The 22,569-nt window shown below is 44.1% G+C and overlaps 1 protein-coding gene and 1 long non-coding RNA gene across 6 annotated transcripts in view; one reads left to right on the plus strand and one right to left on the minus strand.

Annotated features, from left to right (window-relative positions):
• Positions 1-16,466: 16,466 nt before the first annotated feature.
• On the minus strand, positions 16,467-20,999 carry LOC140699380 (uncharacterized). The gene is made up of 2 exons (XR_012077531.1): positions 20,880-20,999; positions 16,467-16,794 (listed from the first exon to the last, which is right to left on the minus strand). It is a non-coding gene; the product is annotated as an uncharacterized lncRNA (long non-coding RNA).
• R3HCC1L (R3H domain and coiled-coil containing 1 like) overlaps positions 20,418-22,569 on the plus strand; it is a 78,058-nt gene continuing 75,906 nt past the window's right edge. For 2 of the 5 annotated variants that reach the window (XM_072971727.1, XM_031682755.2), the window contains exon 1: positions 20,447-20,517. The gene's annotated coding sequence lies outside the window, so the exon portion shown is untranslated. The other 3 variants (XM_072971726.1, XM_072971729.1, XM_006210543.4) reach the window with 2 other exon arrangements.

Consider the following 22,569-nt stretch of genomic DNA (forward strand, 5'->3'; position numbering starts at 1 on the left):
TCACTTATCATATACTAGGACCTGCAATCAGGGCCACCCTGTAGGGGGCAGTGGCAGGTGGGGCGAATCTCATTGCTTTGCCCACTGTTGGTTCCCTACTACCTTGAATGGTGCCTAGCATGTAGTTAGAGCTCTGTAAGTATTTGTTGGGTGAATAAATGAATGAATGGCCATTGCCATTCACCCTCCCCTTCAACCATCACTCAGTTCTCACCTTCTCATCATCCCATAACCTTGAGTTCTGTGACACCCCTTGGAGGAAAAGTTTCCACTCATTCATTTCCATTAGCACAACTTTTCACCCCCTGGGGTCTTCAGTCTCTCCCCTCCTCCCAATTTCCTGAAGCGCCCTGTGTGTCCTGTCTCTGCTTACCTCGCTACAAAGCCTGCACCACCATGAGCCATCTCAGCAAAGAACTTGGTCATCTCTTGGTGACCCCTGCTTTCCTGACCCACCGCTTTAGCAGTCTTTAGCTCTGAATGCCACCCCCCAACACACACCCTCATTTCTCTCCCTGCAGAGGGAGGCTGCCCGAGAGCCCTACAGAGCGGCATCACTGCAAAGGCCTGCCGACTAGCTTCAGCTGCTCGGCAACTCTTTTAAAAATGTGTGTTTAAACATTTTTCTAAAGGGGGAAAAAATCTCTTCTCCTTCTCACAGCAACTGTTTACATAAGTCCGTGACCTTTTATGAACCATCATTGTATAAGCATTATTTTCCAGGGTAGAAATCAACTTATCCATCCTATTTCATACTCTACCTTGTTCACTTAACATTTTTCTGTATACACTTTCACAGGTATTGACAGAGAACTCATTTGAAATCATTTGAAATGGTTATATAATATTCCATCACATTAATGTCCCATAGTTTGCTTAACCATTCCCCAATTGTGGAGCATTTGGATAGTTTCCAAGGTTTTCCAATTATGAACAGGGCCAGCAGTAAACATCTTTTTATTTCATGGTGTATATTCCCAGAAGACAGATTATTGGGTCAAAGGCTAGGAACACTTTTATGACTTGTGTTGCAAGGTGCCAGACAGCTCTCCAGAAAAAGTGTGCTAATTTGCAATTCTCCAGCCTTTTTATTCTTGTTTTGTAGCCTCTTAGTGTATTCCTCCAGGAGTTGTTCCAAATCTTCTGGGCCTGCCCGCAGCACTCAGCCACCCCCACCCTCCAGACATGGCTTTACTGAGAAAGTTACAGGCATGCGTCCCCAAGTTTCCTCAAATTCCTTCCATGGCAACATTTCTATTTTCACCCTGGCTCCCCTTCTGGGCTGATCTCTGAGGAAGGGGTGTCCAATTTCCTCTCCAAATAGACTTCCCTGCCTGCATATATGACCTCATTCCCTCCTGTCTCTTCAAAGCCATGCCGCATTAGACATCCTGCTCTTTTCACATCATCCATCTCTCCCTCTTCTCCTGCTCTCTCCCCACAGCCTGCAAATATCCTTCAGGTTCCCTTTTGTTCAAAGCAATAAGCATTTCCCCTTCTTCCTCTTCTCTCTCTTCTGCCATCCATCTTGCAGAAAGAATAGTCTACATGTCACCTTCTTATCTGCCAATTCTTTCTCAGCCTTCTGCTCTTTTTTGTTGCTGACCAACACTCAACTAAAGCACCTATCTCAAGGCCACCAGTCATTTTCTTAATCACCCAAACAAATGACCTTTTTTTCAGTCATTGTTCCATCACCTTGTTGGCTATTGTGTCCTCATTGAAATTTCCCCCTGTCTAGGGTTCCATGGCAAAGAAATTTCTTTAGAGCTCCTTCTATGCTATTAATGTCATACCTCTAGAAGAGTCTGTTCTGGGACTTTTTAGTGACCTTTAAATTATCTCTACCTCCCATTGTATGGCAGCCAGGAGATTTGGATGGAACTTATTTCATTCATAGCTCTCGTGATAAGCTGTGACTGATCCAAGCCCATTAGTGTAAACCCATTCCTCTTCCCACAGTGATGGTTCAGGGAAAAGAAGACCAGAGAAATAAACATGTGATATTTACATGTGATCTTTGGTGATTCAATTAGAACACAGCTCAAGGCTTTTGTTTCATAGTTGAAGAAAGCCAGTTCTTTCTCTTCTCTTGGGTGTAAACGATAAAGTATATAAACCTATTGCTGCTGGCCACTAGCTTACAACCTTGAGAGAATCTGGTGTAAAGATGAAGCCAAAACACAGAAAAGAGCAGGGTTTAGAAAACTGAAGCATAATGGATCCAGATCCTTGACTGAATCATGCTTGAAGCTTACTCCACTGGATTTTTCGTTTACATATGTCAACAAATTTCTTGTATTACTCAAATCATAATGTGTAGGGCTTTCTCTTATTTGTAATTGAAAAACAACCATTTTAACCCTCTTCACTATTCTCCTGTTATATTTTATATCTCATTGTTCTCACCCATTCCAGTGGCCTCCACAATCACATCTGTGTGGATGATTCCTCTACACCCCTACCTAACATTTGTCTTCTCATCTCCAACTCCAGCACTGCTAGCTTTTTGCTAGTGACCATATGTCATCCATGAAGCCTTAATCTTAACATGTTAACACTGAAATTTTCACCACCACCACCCAAGCCAAATCAACCTCACATACCTGTATCTGTTTATTCCATTGACCAAGTTCAAAAATTTATAGTCATCCATGTAATTCTTTCTTTACACTCCACAGCCAGTCAGCTGCCATAACCTTGCACTTCTACCTCTGACTGTATCCTGACCTTCATTACCCCTTTCAAATTGACTCTCTTTCCAGTTGATCTTCTTGCCTCCCAGATAACCCAGCTTCTGATCACCTTCCACACCTTTACTGAAAACATCTTCCTAAAACTTCAAAGCAGTCAAACATTTTCAGTGATTTCCCAATATGTTTCAGATTGGGTCCAAATTTTCCAACCAAAATATAATTCTTTCAGCACATGGTCTTTCCATTATCTTTCCAGTCTTATAATCTCCTTACTCTCTCATCAGTGCCCTAGCTACAGCCAAAGGGGGATGTTTTCTATTTATTCCACATCTTGCTGCCAATGAGATGAATCCCACCTGGACCATCTTCCCTTCATGTTTCATCTACTGAAATCCTATTCATCCTTTAAGATGCTTCTCAAAAGACATCTTGATAAAGTACACACTGATTTCCTTGAATAGATAAGCATTTTCTTTTTTGAACCCCTCCAATGTGTCACTCTTGCATCACACATCAGAATAGAAATGCTGACTTTTATTTTTATACTCTCTAGATATGAGGCCTTGAAAATAGTAGGTGCTCAATAAATACTCATTAAATTAGCTTGAATCAAGGGCAACCTTATGGGGATGAGATGCCACAAGAGGGTGCTTAAGAAGGAGTCTTTACCTGCAGATTCACTAGAACTTCTTTTTTCTTTTTCTTTCTTATGTTCCAGCTAAGGATTTATCAAGTCAACAAATACTTATTTACTGCTAGCTATGAGCAAGTTAGCACTAATTTGGGAGAATCTAGCTTTGAAATCTTGTACCCTGGGGTGACTCTGAGCTGTGGTTCTCAGACTGTGGTCCATATGGATGCTCCTGGCAGCTAAGGGCTGATTTACTCCCCTACAATATCAATATTTAGGGCAGACTCTGAGCTGGAGAGTTATTAAGGCTAATGGGAAAAAAAGCAATGGACTGAGGGTTTATAGACTCAATCTGAGATTGGATTTTTCAGTAACTAGCTGTGTGACCTTGAACAAGTCTTTTAACCTCTCTGGAACACTATTACTCTTTCACCTATAAAACAATAGGGTTAAGTTGCAATGTTTCTCAAAGTGTGGTCCTGGAACACTTGCATTAGATTCACCTCAGTGGCTTTTAAAAATGCAAATTCCCTGGACTCAAACCAGTGCTCTTGGAAACAAATCTTTGGGAAGAGGGTCTAGGGGTCTGCATTTGCACAAGCTCCCCAGGTGATTCTTACTCCACTCAAGTTAAAAACGTCTACAATTTTGGAATTGCAAGGTTCCTCCTGTTCCAAAATGTGAGTGTGATTGGATTAAGTAACAATTTGAGTTGTTTTGCAGTGATCAGTAGAATGGATGCCCACGAGGGCATCGTGCCCTAACAAAGTGTCCATAAGAGAAAGCTTAGAACCCCTATTCCGTGGCCTGCTACCCAGGCCACAGCCCCAGGACCATGCTGAAGCTGAAGTCTGTCTGCCCACTGGCGTCCCTTCTCATCCCTTGCTCCCTCTTTCCCTTTCTTTTCTCCTTTTTCATTCTTTTCTTTCTCCCCTTTCTTCCTCTCTTCTGCCTTCTCTATCTTCCCTCCTTCCCTTCCTTCCTTCTTTAGTTCTTTTCTTTTCCATTTCTTCCAAAATCCCATCAGCACCTGAGTGAACACATCACTAGTACTCCATTCATCTGCACTTACCTAATATACTTTTTTTTCTTTTGATGAAGTCTTTCCGGCTCCCTCAATCAGATATGAACATTTCCTGCTCAGAATCCTCACAGCACTTTGAACTTCTCTTATGCCATTAATCATACTTCGCCTTGCAATATTTCTAGGTCTACTCTACTGCAGGCCCCTGAGGAAAAAGACTATTTTATCCACCTCCCCACCTGCTTCTACAAGGCCTAGCCTGGTGCCTTGCACATGTTGATAGTATTTTACATGTATATAGTGTACACTGGTTTAATAAGTATTTTCACAGACATTAGTGAATAGCAGACACTGAATGAGTATTTACTGAATGGATCAGTGAACGAATTCCTCTATTTTTCTTATTCTCTTGAACTTGTCTTATCTCCCATCTGAGAGGCAGGATTGCTGTGTGGCAAGGCCACTGACCTTGGAGTCAGGGGCTTGAGTTTGAAAACCTGTTCTTCCTCTTAATAGCTGGGTAGTCTTGGGCAAATTGTTTAACCTCTCTGAATCATGGTTTTATCTGCAAAGTAGACATAATAATACCTTATTTTCAGGGTTGGTGATGATGAGCTGCAATTACTTGTGAAAACATCTGGCACATAGCAGATAATTTTAAGATGCTAGTTAAATGAAATTCTTCCCTTCCCCCAACACTGCATGCCCATTAGAAAGTCCCTTAGGACAAACACTGGCTTTTCTAATTCTTTATCTCCAGGTTTGTACTCTGTGTCTTGGTGCACTGCATACAAAGATGTGCAGAATATATTTTGTGGACTCTTAAAACAGTCAATGTCATAAGGTGAAACACATATGGAACACACTCAAACTGAAATGAACAGACTATATTTGTCAAGATTCTTTGTTGCAAGACCCATAAACCTGATTCAAATAAGCTTCAGGAAAACAAAAATTATTGACTCCCATAATTGGGAAGTTTCGGAAGGGATCTAGCTTTAAGCACAGCTGCATCCAGGGGTTAAAATACTGAAGTTAAGATGCTATCTCTGTTTCTCCAGCATTGGGACCTGCTTCTATGGCTTCATTCTCAGCAGGATCTCTCCAGTTGGTGGGAAGGATGGCTATTGGCTTGGGAGACCAAAAGGAGAGGCTCTTTTTATCTTTGTGTCCACATGCAAATCTTATGGAAGGATTTTCATTGACTCTGTTTTTTGTTTTTTGTTTTTAAATGGAAGTACTGGAGATTGAACCCAGGACCTCATGCATGCTAAGCATGCACTCGACCACTGAGGTATATCCTGCCCCTTCTCCCACATTTTCATTGACTCTGATTGGGTCCTGTGAACACATCCGGATCAGTCAGTGGGTCCAAAGGATGCAGTATGATGGTTGGCTCAGCCTTGGCCACATGCCCACTCCTGTGGCTAGTGGGGAAGCACATAGTGATTGACAGCCCCTCAGACTGCAGGAATGATGGAGAGGTAGTTCCTCCAAATGAAGAAGTGTCAGCAGACAATACCAACCCATTCAGCGCACAAGTAGAAAACATACAATTTCCTATAAGATGTCCTACACTTAAAACTGCCTACTTTATGTCATTTAAAGGGCCTAGCTTCATTTACTTATTAATTTATTTATTCACTGTCTTGGGGAAAATCAAATCCTTTTGAGTGTGTCCTGAGACCCATGCTCAGGGCCAAGGATTGGAGTAAAGCTGTGATGAAGACAAACACAGGTTTCCTCTCATGGAGCTCAAAACCCTCTCACTGCACGGGCTGCCCCAGTTCCTAGAGGCTCTCTGCTAACTATGACCCTTGGCTTCCTGTGATGATTTCCAGAAGAAGCTGGTTACAGTGTGTTAACTGGGAGGAGTATCACTTTATCCTGTTATCACCCAGTTAGCAGTTTGTAGGCTGAACTGGCCTCTCTCAGCAGAGAGCACAGAATCAGAGGCTGTGGGATGAAAGCACATGCCAGCCCAGCTCTCTACAGACTTGTGCTCAGTTCTGGAGGAGAGTAGGCTTTTTTGTTTATTCGTTTATGCTTCTGTTTGTTTTTATATTTGTAATAAAAAAAATTTTTTTAATTGTGGTTAAAATACACAAGCATAAAATTTACTGTTTTTAGCAATTTTAAAGTCTATAATTCAGCCATGTGAAGTACATTCACATTTATTGTGAAACCAATCTCCAGAACTTTTTTGTCTTGCAAAACTGAAACTCTGAATCCATTAAACAACTCTCCATTCTCCCCTCCCCCAGCCCCTGGCAGCCACCACTCTACTTTCCGTCTTTATGAATTTGACTCTTCTAGGGACCTCAGATAAGAGGAATCATGTAGTATTTGTCATCCTGTGACTGGCTTATTTCACTAAGCCTATGTCCCTGAGGTTCACCCACCTTGCAGCAAGTGTCAGATTTTCCTTCCTTTCTAAGGCTAAATAATATTCTATACTATATTTTGTTTATTCATTCATCCTTTAGTGGACACTTGGGTTGCTTCCACCTTTTGGCTCCTGTGAATTATGCTGCTACAAACACGGTGGGGACAATCAGTTTTGATGGCGGGAGCCTGAGAGTTCTGGAGCTTGGCAGAATTCACATGAGGTAGGGCCCAAGTAGAACCCTGAATGGGCAATCCCTGTGTTTGAAGGGGTAGCATGAGCATTCAGAGTGCCCTGTTCTGGGGTAGGCTGGGGTTAGTGGAAGGGATGGTTTCCTGGGCCTGAGGAGGTATGTCCATTTTTGAGGAAGAGGAACCAGAAGGCAGGGAAATGCCAGACTATCATTCCTCACAATTTGTTCAGCCCTGGCCCTGATTTCACACTTTGCTGACCAATCTTTGGAACTCTTATCAGGTCATTGGAGGTGATTTCCAAAACATAACATTGTACTAATTGTTTTAGGAGAGATCTTTTCTCATTCTTTAGGACTCACCTCCCTCCTCTGCTAAACCTTTTCTCAAGGTGCTCCCTGCAGCTGCCAGCAACCCCATCCCACCTCCCAGCAGAGCTCAGCCTCCCTCCTCCACCATCACCTAGCCCCAACTTCACGTTTCTTTGTCAGTATTGCCTACATCAAACTTGGTAATTTGTCCATTTTTCAGTGGTCTACAACAGACTGAGAATTGGAGCCAGCCTCATGCTGAAAGCCCAGTGTGGTTCCTGGCACTGAAGAGGCACATGTGAATGTGGCTTTGTCTGAAGGTGAAAAAGGAGGGTTATACTGATTAAATGGGGGGCTGCTTGGTGATGTCCAGCATCCATAGACTGTTAGCTGGAGGCTGAGCCAAACAGAAGTAGAGTGTCTAAGGGACTTTGAAATGGCTGCTGAAGACAAGGCAATTGCTTGTTGGAACAAGGCGACCCAAGAGTGGGTTTCACGGCGCGATAGATCAATACTGTTCCTTCTAAGGAAACAAACAGAATCAATGCCAGCTGCCCCAGGTCTCTGAGCAGATCTGAAAGCCATGGGGCCCATGGATGGAGGCTCCATGCTGATTTTGCAGAATACAACAACGTGTATCCATTTGGGAGACTGAAAGACACTTTACTGAATTTCATACCTGCAATTGTCCCTGGGCCACCAAAAGCTATGTGCAAGAATATAGCAACAGTGGAACATACAACTGAAGGGTTGAAAGTGTCCTTCAATGTTGGGGCTGGCATTCTTGCTGCCATTCCCTACTCCTCTACCCACAGCAGACACTGTCCATTGACATCCATGCACTTGTTTGCCAAGCAGAGATGCAGCCTCAATATGTTCTCACCAGTGTTTGGGACAGCCGCTTCCAAGCCTTCGTAGCTGGGACATAATGTGAAAGCTTTCTGCCTTTTCTGATCTAATCCAATCTAACAGCATTCTAGTAGGGATCCCTTCGGTGGCTTTCTAGAGGGCTGCTCTAGAAGCTTTGTGAGCCAATTTAGTTGTTGAGTATCTGTATTGTTAAACCTCCAATCCAATTAAAACACATTGTGTTCCTACCACAGGAAAGACCTGGGGCTGGGTGTTGAGACGGTGAGTAGGCAAAACAGAAATCTACCTCCTTGTAATTTCTTCCCGTTGGTCCTCTATCTGCCTTCTGGACAGCACATAGTAAGGCTCCTCCTCTGTACTATGACATTCCTTTCACTCCTTGAAGATGGCTGTTTGCCTTCATCCCACCACCCTCTTCCCTCCTTTGTCTTTCTTTTTCCTAGGGGAAATCTTCTAAGTGCTTCTAGCCATTTCTTATAGTACTTGGTTTTTGAGACCCCTCACCCTCCAGTTAGCCTCCTGTGGTCTTGCCCCAATTTGTCTGTCTACATTCCCGTTAAATTGTGGTGTCCAGAATACACACAGTGCTTCATTTGTCATTTCACTAAATCAGAGTTCAAGCCAACACAAGGGGACATTTAGTTGAGTCTTGCTTTGCCAAGTTGACAAGGCTCATCAAGGCGTCTTTAGGTAGGAAGAATGCAAATGTCTATGAAAGTGTGACAGCGGCTTATTTGGGGTGGATTGTGCAAACTCTTGCATGGACCAAATTCTTTTATTTTTCATGACTTAACCATTATTCTTAGAATGATAAAAGCTCAGTGTTCCAAAGATCTTTAAAAGGCACAATCACCCATCTGATCATTAAATCGCCAGGCTACAACATTCCCTGCAAAAGACTGGAGGTCTTGAGTATCTTCTAATGGGAAACTTTGTTATTTTTGAAGGCAGGCCATTCAATTTTTTGATCCCTCTCTCTGTTCAAAAGTTCCTCCTCTTCAGCTGAAAACTGCCTGATTGTAATGTTAGTCATTTTTGGAGGTATTGAGCATTTCATTCACTCAGCACTCTATTCTAGGCCTTGTGTGTACACGGGCATGTGTGTGCTGGTGAACACAAGTTCTCCACAGGGGTAATCAAGGTGGAAGGACCACGACAAATACACTCAGATTTTATCTCCAAGGAAATTACAGTCCCAGTGGAGAGACACAAAAAAGAGGAAAACAAATGCTCTAATTGAGACATGAGCTGAATATTGTGCCAGTCCAGAGGAAAAGGTACTTCCGATGAATTGAGTAGAGATGGCTGGTTCTTGGGTCTACACAGCAACCAGAGTTCTCTCTCTAAAAATCAAGCCAGATCACATTACTTTCCTGCTCAAAACCCTCCAAGGCTTCCCATCGCCCTCAGAAATGTACCCAAGGTCCTTACAGTGGCCCGTAGGACCATGCGTGGCCTGATACTGGTCACCTTTCCTCACCTGCATGAACATTTACTTTTCTATTCTGGTCACACAGACCTCCTTGCTGTGCCTTGAACCCACTAGTTCTTATCTTAGGACTTCTACATTGGTTCCCTCTCAGGAACCCCTCCCTCCATTGGCCCTCCCCATGGCTTGACTCCTCAATCTTTACTCAATCTCTGCCCCATTGTCACTTGTGCAGAGAGAACTTGTCATCCTCTTACTTTGACTTATTTACTTAACAACATTTGTAACTACCTGAAATTATCTTTATATTTATTAACTGATAGTATCCCAGTCAAATGTAAGCTCTATGAAGGTATGCATTTTATCCATTTTGTTCCTGCTGTGTCCCCCGGGCCCAAGAATAGGGTTTGTCTGGCACATAGCAGGTACCAAATAAATATCTGTGGAGTGAATGAATGAGTTAATCTTCTTGAAAGACTATTCTAGCAGCTGTTAATAGTAATATCCAGTGTTCTTGCCTACAGTTTCTCAAAACAAATCCAATCTTTTTGAAAAGGAGCCCAAACAGTTTCTCATTTGAAATCCTGTGGTGTTTCCTAATTTTCATGATTTCTCAAAAATTTTAACAGTGGCTTTGAGATCTGCAAATTCTTTCAGCCGCCTGGGAGATTTTCCACGTAGGCCTAGACAAATTGCATGCCCAGACAACGCACATCTAGCATGAAGGTTACATTCTCAAGTCAGCATAGAAAGCTAAAAGTGACATATTGGAATTTTCTTTGAACATCCTTAGCATTGCTACAAATCACTGATTTTGTAGCTGTGCACCCAAGGAATTGGTTTGTTTGCATTAGGAGCCCTGTAGTATGAAAAATATGGATCTCTGACTACCCGAATCACTCTCAGCGCCTTAGATGCTTTTCCTATAAAAGGCATTTGGGAACCAAGTCTAGTGAATGCTGGAGCCAGACTGTCTAATTTTGAATCCTGGCTCCACTACTGGCTATGTGACCACAGATAAGTTACTCAACCTCTCTATGCATCAGTTTTTTCATCTGTAAAGTGGGATAACAGCAGTATGTACCTGCCACATACGGTTACATTGAGGACCAAATTCATCATGAGGTCCTTAGACTAGGACCGACCCATAGGATTTCAATTAATATTAGTGATTATTTTATTATCTCCCATCCCATGTTCATACTGGGGCATATGCTCAGTGGGTGGAAAGGCAGGCAGAATGTGCTAGACTATGTAAATTGTCCTCGCTTGCTCATTCTCTCTCGCTTTCTTTGTCTCTGTTTCTCTCTTTCCCCAAATGCCAATAGTTGACTCGTATGATGTGCCCTCACTGTAAATTGCTTAGACACTTTCCTTCTGCTGGAATTCTATACACTGTTATATTGATCATCATACCATTTCTAGTTGGAACACCTTTGTAAAGACTGGAGAGGACGAGAAAAAAACAAACGTGAACTAGTTTGACCTTGTCGTCTCTGTCACCTGCACCCTCCTACACTCTCCGCCAACAGTGGCTTAGACTTTTCTGAATGTTCTCCTCCAAACATGGCTATTTAGTCCCTTTGGCTGCTTTTAGCTTTTCCTGGAGCACTGGCCCCTTCTCTAGCTTCAGCTTTTTGGACACAGATTCACATTTCTTTCTTTCTTTTAGCACTGAGAAGGTAAAAAAGTCAGGGAGAAAAGCAACATGGCAGAAAATTCACAAAATATAGCCAGCCAGTTTTTTTTTTTTTTAATGTGAAGAACAGGAAAGAGAGTGGAGGCCTGAGCAGTTGGCACGAGGAGAAAGGAACAGTCGCTGTTATGCGCGCAGATGCTGTAGTCCTGCAGCCCGGGATGAATTCCCTGAGGCCAGAGCCACAGGAGACGCTGGGCTCTTGGGGGAGGGGGGAGGGGGCACTCCGCCAGAGCGTGCAAGCAAGTTTGGACCACATCTGGGAAGTTCGGTTATTACAGGCATTTGCTTTCCTTGCAAGCCCAGAATTCCTTGGTCCTGGGCTGACACTGAGAATAGTGAGGGAAACATTATATAAGAGCTCAGTATGTGCCAGATATTATTATGAATATCGTCCTTTGGCCCAATAATCAACTTATTTATTCATTCAACAAATATTTACTGGGCATTTATGTTCTAGGTATGATGCAAAACATTGAAGATAAAGAGATGAAGCACAGTCTTTTCCCAGAGGTTGCATATGTCTAGTGAGAAAGAAAGGCACAAGCAGATAAGGCTCATGCGGCAGTTAAGTGCAGCGTGTTAGGCAGCGTGCCCCAGAAGCAGTCCCAGGCAGTGACCCCAGGAAGTACCAGCAGAGGAGTGAGAAGCTGAAACAGGGAAGAAAGGGAAACCAATATTGGGTGTGTTGCCTTCTGCAGTGGGCAACGGGGGCTCAGTCCCATTGAGGATGTCTCAGAGCCAGCGCAGAAGCTGAGGATGAGAATCTGGGGTATTTGTCCATAACTCCCACCTTCTAGCCTTCCTGGCCTCTGGCTAAGCACATGTGTGGCTATTGGCAATAGAATGCCATGGGTGTGTGGAAATGATGGTGCCAAGAGGATGGTATGCAGAGCACTGGCAGTATCTACTATGTGCACTTATAAGAACAAGCACAAAGCACTACAGAAACCTCAAAGAGGAGCACCTAGCTCAGCCTGGTTGGGTCTAAGAAGTCTTCCTGGAAGAGGTGACAGTTGAGCAGTGCCCTAAAGGATGCCTTACTCCAGAGCTCTTCATCAATGACTCAGACGGAGAATCTTTGATGTCTGGCCATGCTGAAGATTTTGCACTGAGAGTTCTGGCTAAGATTAAAAAAAATTCTGCTTATCACTCTACCCATGTGGTTTGGGAGGTTGAGAGCAGGACAAGAACTCAGATGATTGACATCCTCCCAGTGCTGTCCCCTCCAGAACTGAGGGATGACAGAGAGAACAGCAAACAGTAAGCTTGTCTTTGCCTTTCGTAGAGAAAGCCTGAGGACTTTTTTTGGGTTTGCCCAAAACCTACCCTGAGTTTCTGTCTATTTGTGGATTAGGTGCTTCCTCAGAACATCCTTCCTTCCAGAGCGGTCACCCTTCAGCGGTGCCCAGCCCCCAGATGCTCGCTGCACTCACTTCTTCTTCAGTACCACTGTCCGATTAGACCGAGGATGTGGCAATCGGCCTGCCCAGAATTGCTCTCCCCACCTTCAGTTGCCCTGAGAAGAGTTCAGATTGCACATTTCCCGACACTCAGAGAGACCCATTAATATTTAGCATGTTACATTTCCAAAGCACTTTGCTAACACGAATTGATCTTTTCGGCACCCCCTTGTGAGACAGTTCAGTATGCTAGCCCTACTGGGGACATCAGGCTTTGGGAAGACAAGCTACTTAGGCGAGGGCCATGGCTGGGAGTGATAGAAAACCAAAGGTCGATGAGACCAGTTGTCTGAGCCTCCAGACGGAACTCCATAGTGGCCCCAATGCCCCTGCCCTGCCCAGGATGTCCTGGAACAAATCCAACCTTCTAAAATTTCAAATAGAATAGATTTGTCATCTTTAAGATTGGACTGCTGATAAACCGGCTGCTGTTTAGGGAATGCTTATTATGTGCCAAGAGCTGGGTACTTTACATAGAATGTATCATTAGTTCTCACACCCCTTTCCCACCTCTGTGATGTCACTACTATGATTATTTTATGCATCAGAAAACTGAGACATAGAAAGCTTAAAGAACCTGCTTAAAGTTGCCCAGCTAGTAATTGGTAGAGCCAGGATTTAAACCCAAGCTCTTCAGCCTCAGAGATCTTTAATTATTATGAACCAGGCTAAGAGTTGGGTAGAGGGACCAGGTCAAGTGAAATTATTCTTGGTGAAGTTCTGTCCACTCCTAGGCAAATCATCATATGCTTTGCAAGATTATTTCTGGAGGTAAAGGAGTTAGGTGGGGGAAGAGGGGCTGTCGGTGAAGGTGTTCTTGAGGAATGAGAGTGTAAACTAAAGTTGTTGGTTACTTGATTGCCTCTGATTTTACTCTTGGCTCCCCATTCCCAGCTCTGCCAAAAAGGATGGAGAGAGGACCAGCTCGTCCAACAGACAAGCGCAGGGCCCACCTGCCATACATTGTGCTTAGTTATGATACTTGCTCAGGTAGGGTGGAGACACATTTAAATAATGATGATTCAGTCAGAGGCAATATAACCAAGGATTATGAGAGCTCATGGGAAGGAGGAGGAGGCAGAAGTGACCTGTCAGTCTGGGCAAGCTGAGGAAGTTTTTTGGAAATGATGAGTTGGATCCTGATGGAGGTGGAGGAAGGAGTGAAAGGGCATTCTGGGCAGAGGGGAGAGTGTGTAAAAAGGAAGGGAGATGCAAAATAACATGGCAGGTTAGCGTGTCACAAGTTTTGTTTACATGGAAATGGGCTTCTTGTTCTCTTGAGTTAAGTGAGTGGATTTGGGGACCCTCTGCCCTAGATGAGGGACTGAGTTACAAATTCTAGGATATCCCTGAGAATGTAACCCTTTGCGACATGTCTGGCCAAATTCTTGGTGTCCTGTTGTGGAGTAGAAAAGATGATTATTTAACTAATACTTAGCAAGTTCTACTATGTGCAAGGCAATGTGCTGGGTGTCTTTGATAAGGGATAATGGCTTTTTGAGTGCTGTAGGGCCATGGCGAGGAGTCTGCAGCTGAGGGACTGTGTGCTGGGAAGGAAGCTTTGTATAAAGGTCACCCTGCCCCTACTACGCTTCTAAAAAAGAACTAGCATTGCAAGTTAAAAAATGCTTGTTCCCTACTCATCATTTGCCTGATAAGCAAAATTCTGTGTAATGTGTACGCCCCTTTTCCTTGTGGTCTCTTTATAGTTTACCAAACCATTTCACATCCATTATATTGATGATCCTCATGATTATCCAATGAGGTGAGTGGCCTTGGTGAATCTCCATTTTTATAAATGAGGAAACTTGAGGTTTAGTGAATCATCCAAGGTTACATGCTTTATAGTAGTAGAATTTTTCCCTGTGCTGGTCTCAAGTTTGTTCTGTTACACATGCCACCTTGCCTTGTAAGTGCTCAGCACAGCCTCTGATGCATGCCAGAAACTTCCGATGGCATATTGGGGCGGGAGGTGTGGCTTGCTATACATCCTGAGGTTGGTATTGAGGATGTTATAGTAAGGGCATGATGATGCTGTGTTGGAACCTAAAGGTCAGCTCTAAGTATCTGACTGGCTCAGTTACAGATGAACCAGGAGATTCTAAGTGGCAGAATTTATTAGAGTATTTTCTCAATTATAGCTCTAAGGAGTCAAGTTGTCCTCGGATCAGGATAAATATGGACATAATATCACCAAGCCCTTCCCTCCAAGTGGTATTGTGGTGTTTGATAGTTAAGCCAGGTAAGCCTTGAGGTCAAGAGGCAGATAGAACAGCCTTGGTGCAGGAAAGCTAATTGTAAGGGTGTGTGTGTGTGTGTGTGTGTGTGTGTGTGTGTGGTGGGGGTACTAGCACAGATCACAGGTGGATGAGAGCATCAGATGTGGGACCTCACAGATCAGAGAGTCAGTGAAAACAGTAGTTGCGGCCATGCCCTTTTTAATGTGGCTTCAATTAGAGTTGGGAGAGTTTTCTGGACTCCTAACTTAGGCTTAGGGTCTGAAGTCAGTAATGCTCATTGGAGTCCTCTATCCTGTTTTCCTCATGAATTAAATGGGAGCTGTCTGGTTGATACCTTACCCTCCTATTGTCCTGAAAAGTCTTATTTTTCCTCCTGTTGATACCTAAGACCGATAGAATTCTAGACAGTAGCACTTATTGATGCTAGTCATGAGGGAAGGTCCCAAGTACCCAAAAGACCAGTAAAATTTAGATCCTTCTGCACGTATTGGCTGAAGATCACTAAAGGAAAGAATTCTCAGGTTGGGAGGGACCAATTGGGGCCCACATTTCCAAGGGGTAGGCTCACGTAGTCCCTCTCTCCTGATAACATTTTCTCCTCCTTTCATACCACCTGAGTAACTATGGTATTATTATTAGGAAGATATTGAAACTCAAGGAAATGTGAAATGTTCCCCAGCAGAGTTCTTCTCTTATATGTGCCTTGTTCAAACTGTCCATTTTGAAGCTAGACTGGAGATGACCAAGCCCTAATCATTGAACAGACAGACAACATGAAATCCTTAAGGGTCTGTGACTGCTTATCCTCTGTTAGTTATCCAAGGACTCCAAAGGGTCACCCTGCTAAAACAGGGGACACAGCATCTGGAATATCTGAACACGAGGCCACGTAATTTAGTGGTTGAGAGCTCAGACTCTAGAGCCAGATTGTCTTGGTTCAAACCTCAGGTTTGTCAGTTATCAGCCGCACAGCCTTGGGCCTCTGCTTCCTCCCCTGTAAATGATGGTAATAATACATTGTACCTTGCAGAGCTGTGCAAGGATTGACTCAGATCTGGTACGTAAAAGGGCTTAGCACAGCTCCTGGTATGCATTAAGCACTTGTTAAATGTAAATGCTATTATTTATTAAAGGGGGAATTCTTTTCCTACTCTAGGGTGTTTCTTTCTCTTCTTTCTGTCCTTGACCCCTCCCTAGTTTATATTTCTGAAGCCAGCTGCTTCAATAGCCCCTCCTCTTCTGGTCAGGGATGTAAAGGAAAAACAGTCTGCACATGGGCATATTTTCTTCTGTATTGCTTACAGCATCACCTCAAACCAATATACCACAGTTCAATTTAATCCAAGAGCTAAGGGCCCTTTAAACCAGCCATTCCTTATTTCTTCAGTTAAAAAAAAAAATCAAGGCCCTTTGGTTTCATGTTCCTTTATTGTATTTTGTAAGGGACTCAGCACATATTGGATACTATGTAAATGTGAACTACTCTAACAATAGTAACTGAGACAGATGAGAAACTCAAGGAAGCAAAGTCACCATTTTGAATTTAGCTTTTTATTGATGAGCTGAGTGATTTGGGAGCGACAATGTGGCTCCAGAGCTAAAGAGCCCACAGGGATTCAGAGGGCAAAGGTTTGCATTGCTGTCACAGCAGCGGCTCTGGTGACCCCAGGCAGGCAGCTTCCTTCCCCTGGACCTCAAATTCTCTCCGCATCTCTCCGGGATGTTAAGCCAAGGCTGCCATATGTGGTTGTACAGACTGTGCGCTGCACAAGGGGGCAGCTGAGGAGGTAAGTGAGGGCTGAAATGTAGCTCACGCTCTGCTCATCAGTCTGTGCCCTCTGGTGATGGACAGTTCACCTGGAGAAAGGGACATTATTTCTAATTTGTATAAAGGAAGTATATGGGCTAGTAGAGGCCCTATGTGAAACAAGGTGATAGTGACAGGGCACAGAGCTCAGCACATAGAATGAATACATGTATTTGACACACAGTTATTGGACACCTACTATGTGCCAGACCTTAATCTAGGGGCTGAGGATATAAAGATGAACATAAACAATTTCTGCCCTTAGGTCCTCTTGCCTTCACCAGCCCATCCTCCCCTAGCATTCAATCATCAGCAAGTCCTGCAGACTTAGTTTGCAAAATATCTGTCAAATTTTGTTTCAGTGCCAGCACTTTGTTTTGTGATTTCTTACCTAGATTACTACACCAAATGGGCTCCTGCTTCTACTCTGGCCCTCCAAACAAAAGCAAGAGTGACTGCATAAAAATGTCAATCAGATAACATCACCCTCTTGTTTAAACCTTTTGGTGGCTATAATTTAATCCAGGGTCCTCACCGTGTCCTCTGAGTGCCCACCCCTCCTTGTTCTACTGTGACTCTAAGTGCCGTTGGCTCTTCACTCTGTTTGATCTCCCATAATTTCCAGGCTTAGAAGCACAGGGGCAGGGTCTGTAGGCCCCCTTTAATATTAAGGCAGCTTAGGAGGTGAGGAATGAGAGCAATAGGAACTTCTGTAAGTTACTCAAGGCTGTGCACACCTGGTTCTCATCATCTCACCATGTCATCTGGACACTCAACCCACAACCTCTCCAGCTGTATTAGTCAGGGGTTCTTCACAGAAACAGGAGCCAATAGGATATATATGTATCTCCTAAATATATGTATATAAGGGAGCCAATGGTGTAAATCCCAGTCCAAGGGCAAGTCCAACAGACCAACGTCCCAGCTCAAGCAGGTAGGCAAGAAAGGAATCCTCCCTTCCCCCACTTTCTATTCTATTCACACCCTGGGGTGGGTGATACTCAATTAGGGAGGGCAAATTAGCTACTTTACTGAGTCCACCAATTCAACATTAATCTGATCCAGAAACATCCTCACAGAGACTCTCAGAAATACTGTTTGACCTGGTCACCCCAGTCAAGTTGACACATAAAAATTCATTTCACACCATCCCACAAAACTGACCATTCTGTCTTTCCAACAGTCTCACTTATTCTCTGTGTAGTCTCATCCCTTTGGCTGGATGACTTCCACTGGTTCTTCCCTTGACTATCTCTTTCTCATCCTTCAGTGCTCAGTGGAAAGGTCACCTCCTCAGAGAAGCCTTCCTGGACCACTTTGTTAAAGCAGTGGAGCATTCTACGTCCACCACCACTCATTGCCAGGATGTTCTACAACAAAGCAAGCCAGCTCAATTTGTAAAATACAGAGTTCTTTGTTTATATTGTCATATCTGCTAGGCTGTAAGCTCCGTAACAGTAGGGACCACGTTTGTTCATTCTCCACTGTAAATCCCTTCAGCATCTTGCTAGTCTCGGATGCATAATAATAAATATTAATAAATATTTGCTAAACGAAGTCATTACAATGTCTCTCATAGGGGAGTAATCACAAAACAATGTAGAGATGCATTGTGTGACAAAGGCAGTGATATGCTGGTAAACTAAAAAAAAAACAAAAACAAAACAGCCCTGATTTGTCATTTGCTGGTTTCCATGGTACTGTAAATACTCCTACCACAGCTGATTTCAAGTTACCAATGGTTTAAAAATAGACTTGTAAAATTCCTGAATGTTTAACAGTTAGCTCTTCAAAGCTAGTATGAGCTGGCTCTAGCCTGTCACTGGAAGAAAGGTCTCATTGCATGGGTGCAATGAGAACCAGGAGAGACCAGTAGTTTATCCTGGGGGAGCTCAGCAAAGGCTTCCTGGAGGAGATGACACTTGATCTGTATTTTGAAGGAAGGGTATGTTGGCTCAGGCCCTGTCCCTCTAAAGCGCTAACAGAGCCCTGCTCCTGGTTGCCCACACTCAACTGTCCTGGCTCCTCTACTGAGCTCATCTCTGCTTGCCTGGGAGTTAGTTATCACTTGACTCAGCTCAGTCCTCAGAAAATCCTTCCATATGGCTGGTATTCTACTGCGTTTGCTTTGAATACAGCAGGGTAGAGTACGGCAGGGTAGAAGTTAGTCAAGGGAGAAGGGGAGAAAGGGAAGGGTTTTCCAAACAGAGGGACAATTTAAGCAATTCAGCAGTTCAGTAAATCTAGAAGTATATGGGAGGGAGTGGGAGGAGATTAGCTCCCGACAGGCTTTGTTTGATAGGCTGAGGAGCATATGCTGATTCACGCCATGGGCTAGGGTGGGTGGCAGAGGCAAAGGGAAAGGGATTGATTACTATTTCTGCATAATAATTCCTGCATAATTCACAGCTGGTATTGTGGCGTTTTGTTATTGTTAGTTTCATTTTTTGGTATGGAGTCATTTGATTAATATATGTCTCTTCCAAGAGATGGTGAACTCCACAAAGGCAGGGGACTGTCTTGTTCACTATTATTTTCTCAGTACCCAACACAATGCTAGGTATACACTGGGCAACAAAATAATCTTGTTGAATGACAGAATTACCTGGGGGAACGTTTAAAACATGCCTTCATCCACCTACACTGAAATAAGACCTGCTATAAATCTCTCTTCTCTGAACCTCCCAACCACAACATGGGACAGGTGGGAGAATAAGTAGTGGGGCTGGAGTCCATATTTTGTAAAAACCACCCAAGAGATTCACTTCCATTACTCTTCCCAAATCCAGTCAAGTGGGTCCTTTAAAAGATTTAACCCTAAGTGTGACATAATGAAATCTGCTGGTTGCATAGATGGGCCTGATGGCAGTAGGGAGTATTTCTCAGAGCGCAGAAGTGCTGAGACCAGTAAGGAAGCTCATGCAGCAATCAGGTAAGAAATGAGGAGCGGGTGGCAGTGGCTGTGAAGAGGGAACAGATTGAAGAGATCCTCAGGACATAGAATCTGGACATGAGTGGGAGAAAAAGTGAGACAGAGGGCGGAATCTAGGTTGAAGGCTGGAGTGACTCTTAGTGAATAGGGAGGAGGGGAGAGTTCACTTTTGAAGTTGCCACATTTGAGATGCCTGTGGGACATGAATGGACACTTAAATATTTGTGTTCTCCAAGAACTCTGGAGGACACTAATACTTAAGAGGTAGGTTAGAAAAAGAATTCTTAGGGACTGAGAATGACCTGAGAAGAAAGAAGAAGAAAACTTAAAAGAGTGTCAGAAAATAAGTGATAATGTCCAACAGCCTCAAATGCTACCTAAAGCTTAAGTTAAACGACCTGAAAATGCCTCCAATGAGTTTGGCAACAAGGGCCGTGATGGCAACATGGCACTTTCTGTGTGGGTAGAAGATGCCCTGCAGAGGACAAAGCAGTAAGTGGAGATAGCGAGTTTACCCTTTTCAAGGAAACCTGGCTGGGTAGGGAAGGGGAAGGATGGTACAGACTGAGCAGGATGTGAGGAGACTGAAGCATGTTTATAGCTGAGAGGAAAGGGGAGGGTGGAGCAGGCAGAGGTGCAAACATCTCCCCGCCCGCGCCATTTTGCCAACCCCGCCCCCAGGTGACTGCCCTAGTGGGCAGGGCCTCGCCGGGACTACAGCCCCCAGAAGGCCCCGCGGCGCCGGGGGGCGGAGCCGAGGCCTGGCTCGCGCCCCAGTGGCGCAAGCGGAAGAGCAAGATCTTCGAGGAGGCGGCGGAAACGGAGAGCCACGGCGCCCCTGGTAACAAGCCGCCCCGCAACCCTGTCCTTCCCTCCCTCCCTCCGCCCCTCAGGCTGGTGCTCATAGCCTCTACTTCTTCCCTTACACCTGGGACAAGTTTCCTTTCCGTTTTGCTTGTTACCGGTATTTTTCTCCTCACGTGACGCGCGGGGCCGGTCCCCGCCTGGGGCGGAGGTTATTGGGAAGGTGCCGCCCTTCGACCCCTGCGGGCCCTGGGTTGCGGGGGACCCTCTCAAGGCCTTTTTTCCCCTCCCAGGGATGCGTGCCCGCTTTGGGCCGTCGCTCCAAAAACTCCTTGCGGAGGGGCCGTCCCTTTCCTGTGTTTCAACAGGTACTGAGCGGGGACGTGGCGACCCACTTACCTCTCAAGGGTACGGGGACTCGGCCACGGGGCCCGCCAGAGGCGACTCGGGGCTGCGGGCGGTCTGGGGCGCGAGCCTCTGGAGCGAGTCCGCTCCGCTGCTTGGGAGACCAGGGCTATGGGCTGGGAGTGAGCAGTCTATACTGGAGGGTGTATTTCCTGGTTTTATTGCGCCGTCCTCGGGAAAACTCCAAGTCCAGTTATTAAAGTTTTCTTTATCAGTAAAGACGCGTCTCAGGGTTAAATAAAGGAAGAAGGGCGGAATTTGGAATCTGATTCCCTGAGAGGAGTTTCGTGTCACTTGCTGGACCTATGAGCTTTTGTAGCCCGTTTACTGTAGCCTCAGTTTCCCTATCTGAAAGATGGAGGTGATGGGAGGGCAGGAGGTAATTTGGCCTACCTGCCCTCCAGTGTTGTGGGGTCCAGCAAAAGCGATATATGTGAGAAAGCAGGTTGCAAATATAACAACCTTACTATCTTTTTGTCTCCAGCTCAGGTCAGTTGAATTTTATAACACATTAGTGTCTTTATGAACTTGATCATAAACAGGGTTGTGATCTTTATGAAGGTCAAGTGAGTTAATAAATAAGGGGAAAGTGTCTTTGGAAACGAATGTGAGCCATGCAAATGTTCTTACTCTACGTTCAGGGTGAAGAGGTGCCATTAGGTTCCTATCACCTGTGGAGTCAATTTTAAACTTCACCTACGTTTTAAGGTCCACCAGAATTTGGACGCTTCCCTCCTACCAGCAAACACACATAGGCTTGCTCCCCTCTTGCTTTGTTATAACCATCCTTTCTGCAGCACTACACAGGTACAAGTACGCCATAAAACAATGTTCTTCGGATGTGGTGCAAAGCTAATGCCTGTCTCAAGCTGATCTCGTGTCTTTTTCAAAATCCTTTTTGAATTCTCCTTATGCTAAACCTAGCTCTTATTCTAACACAGTCCCGCTAAGTTTGTGTGTATACTAGCTGAAATAAGAAGTATTGGAGTTACTTTCACCTGTCCTAGGTATTTGAGGTAGGAGCCTGTGTTTCCTCATAGAATTCAGAGTATAAACAACCAATATTCCAGTCTGTTTTCTATTCTGGCATTTCAACTCTGAGACTCAAAGCAGTTGACTTTTTGTCTTATTTTTCTCCTTGTATAGAGTGGGGATTTCACAGTCAACTTTTTATGGGTTTGGAGGTATAGTAATTAGGCAATTTTAACATGTATTCTGAAATACTTGACTGTGATCCTTATAGAGGATGGCAGTACAGTGATTTCGCTGAATGTACAAAGCTGAAGAAATCTGAGTTTAAATCCTAATGCTGCAGCATATAATTTATGACTTCTGACGAACTGACCTCTCTAAGCCTGTTCACTAATTTCTGAAGTGGAGATAATAGCATTTACCTCACAAGGTGTCTACAAGGATTAAATGAGATGTGACTATAAAACAGTGCCTGGAGTGAGTACCTGCTCATTTTGTTGCTGGTGTAATTGATGACTGATGATGGTAAAAAATGATGATAATTTTATGTGAAGTATTTTCTTGAGATTCCATTTTGTTGTTGTTGTTGTTTCTAAAATGAAAATAGTTATCCTTAACCCATAAACTTAAAAACCAAAGTTGTAAATAGAAGTGCTCAGATTGTGGGTCCCTTTTTTTTTTAAGCTATTGCATTTTATATAAAAGATTATAT

Source organism: Vicugna pacos, chromosome 11 (genome assembly GCF_048564905.1).
Source record: "Vicugna pacos chromosome 11, VicPac4, whole genome shotgun sequence".
Lineage (NCBI taxonomy): Eukaryota > Metazoa > Chordata > Mammalia > Artiodactyla > Camelidae > Vicugna > Vicugna pacos.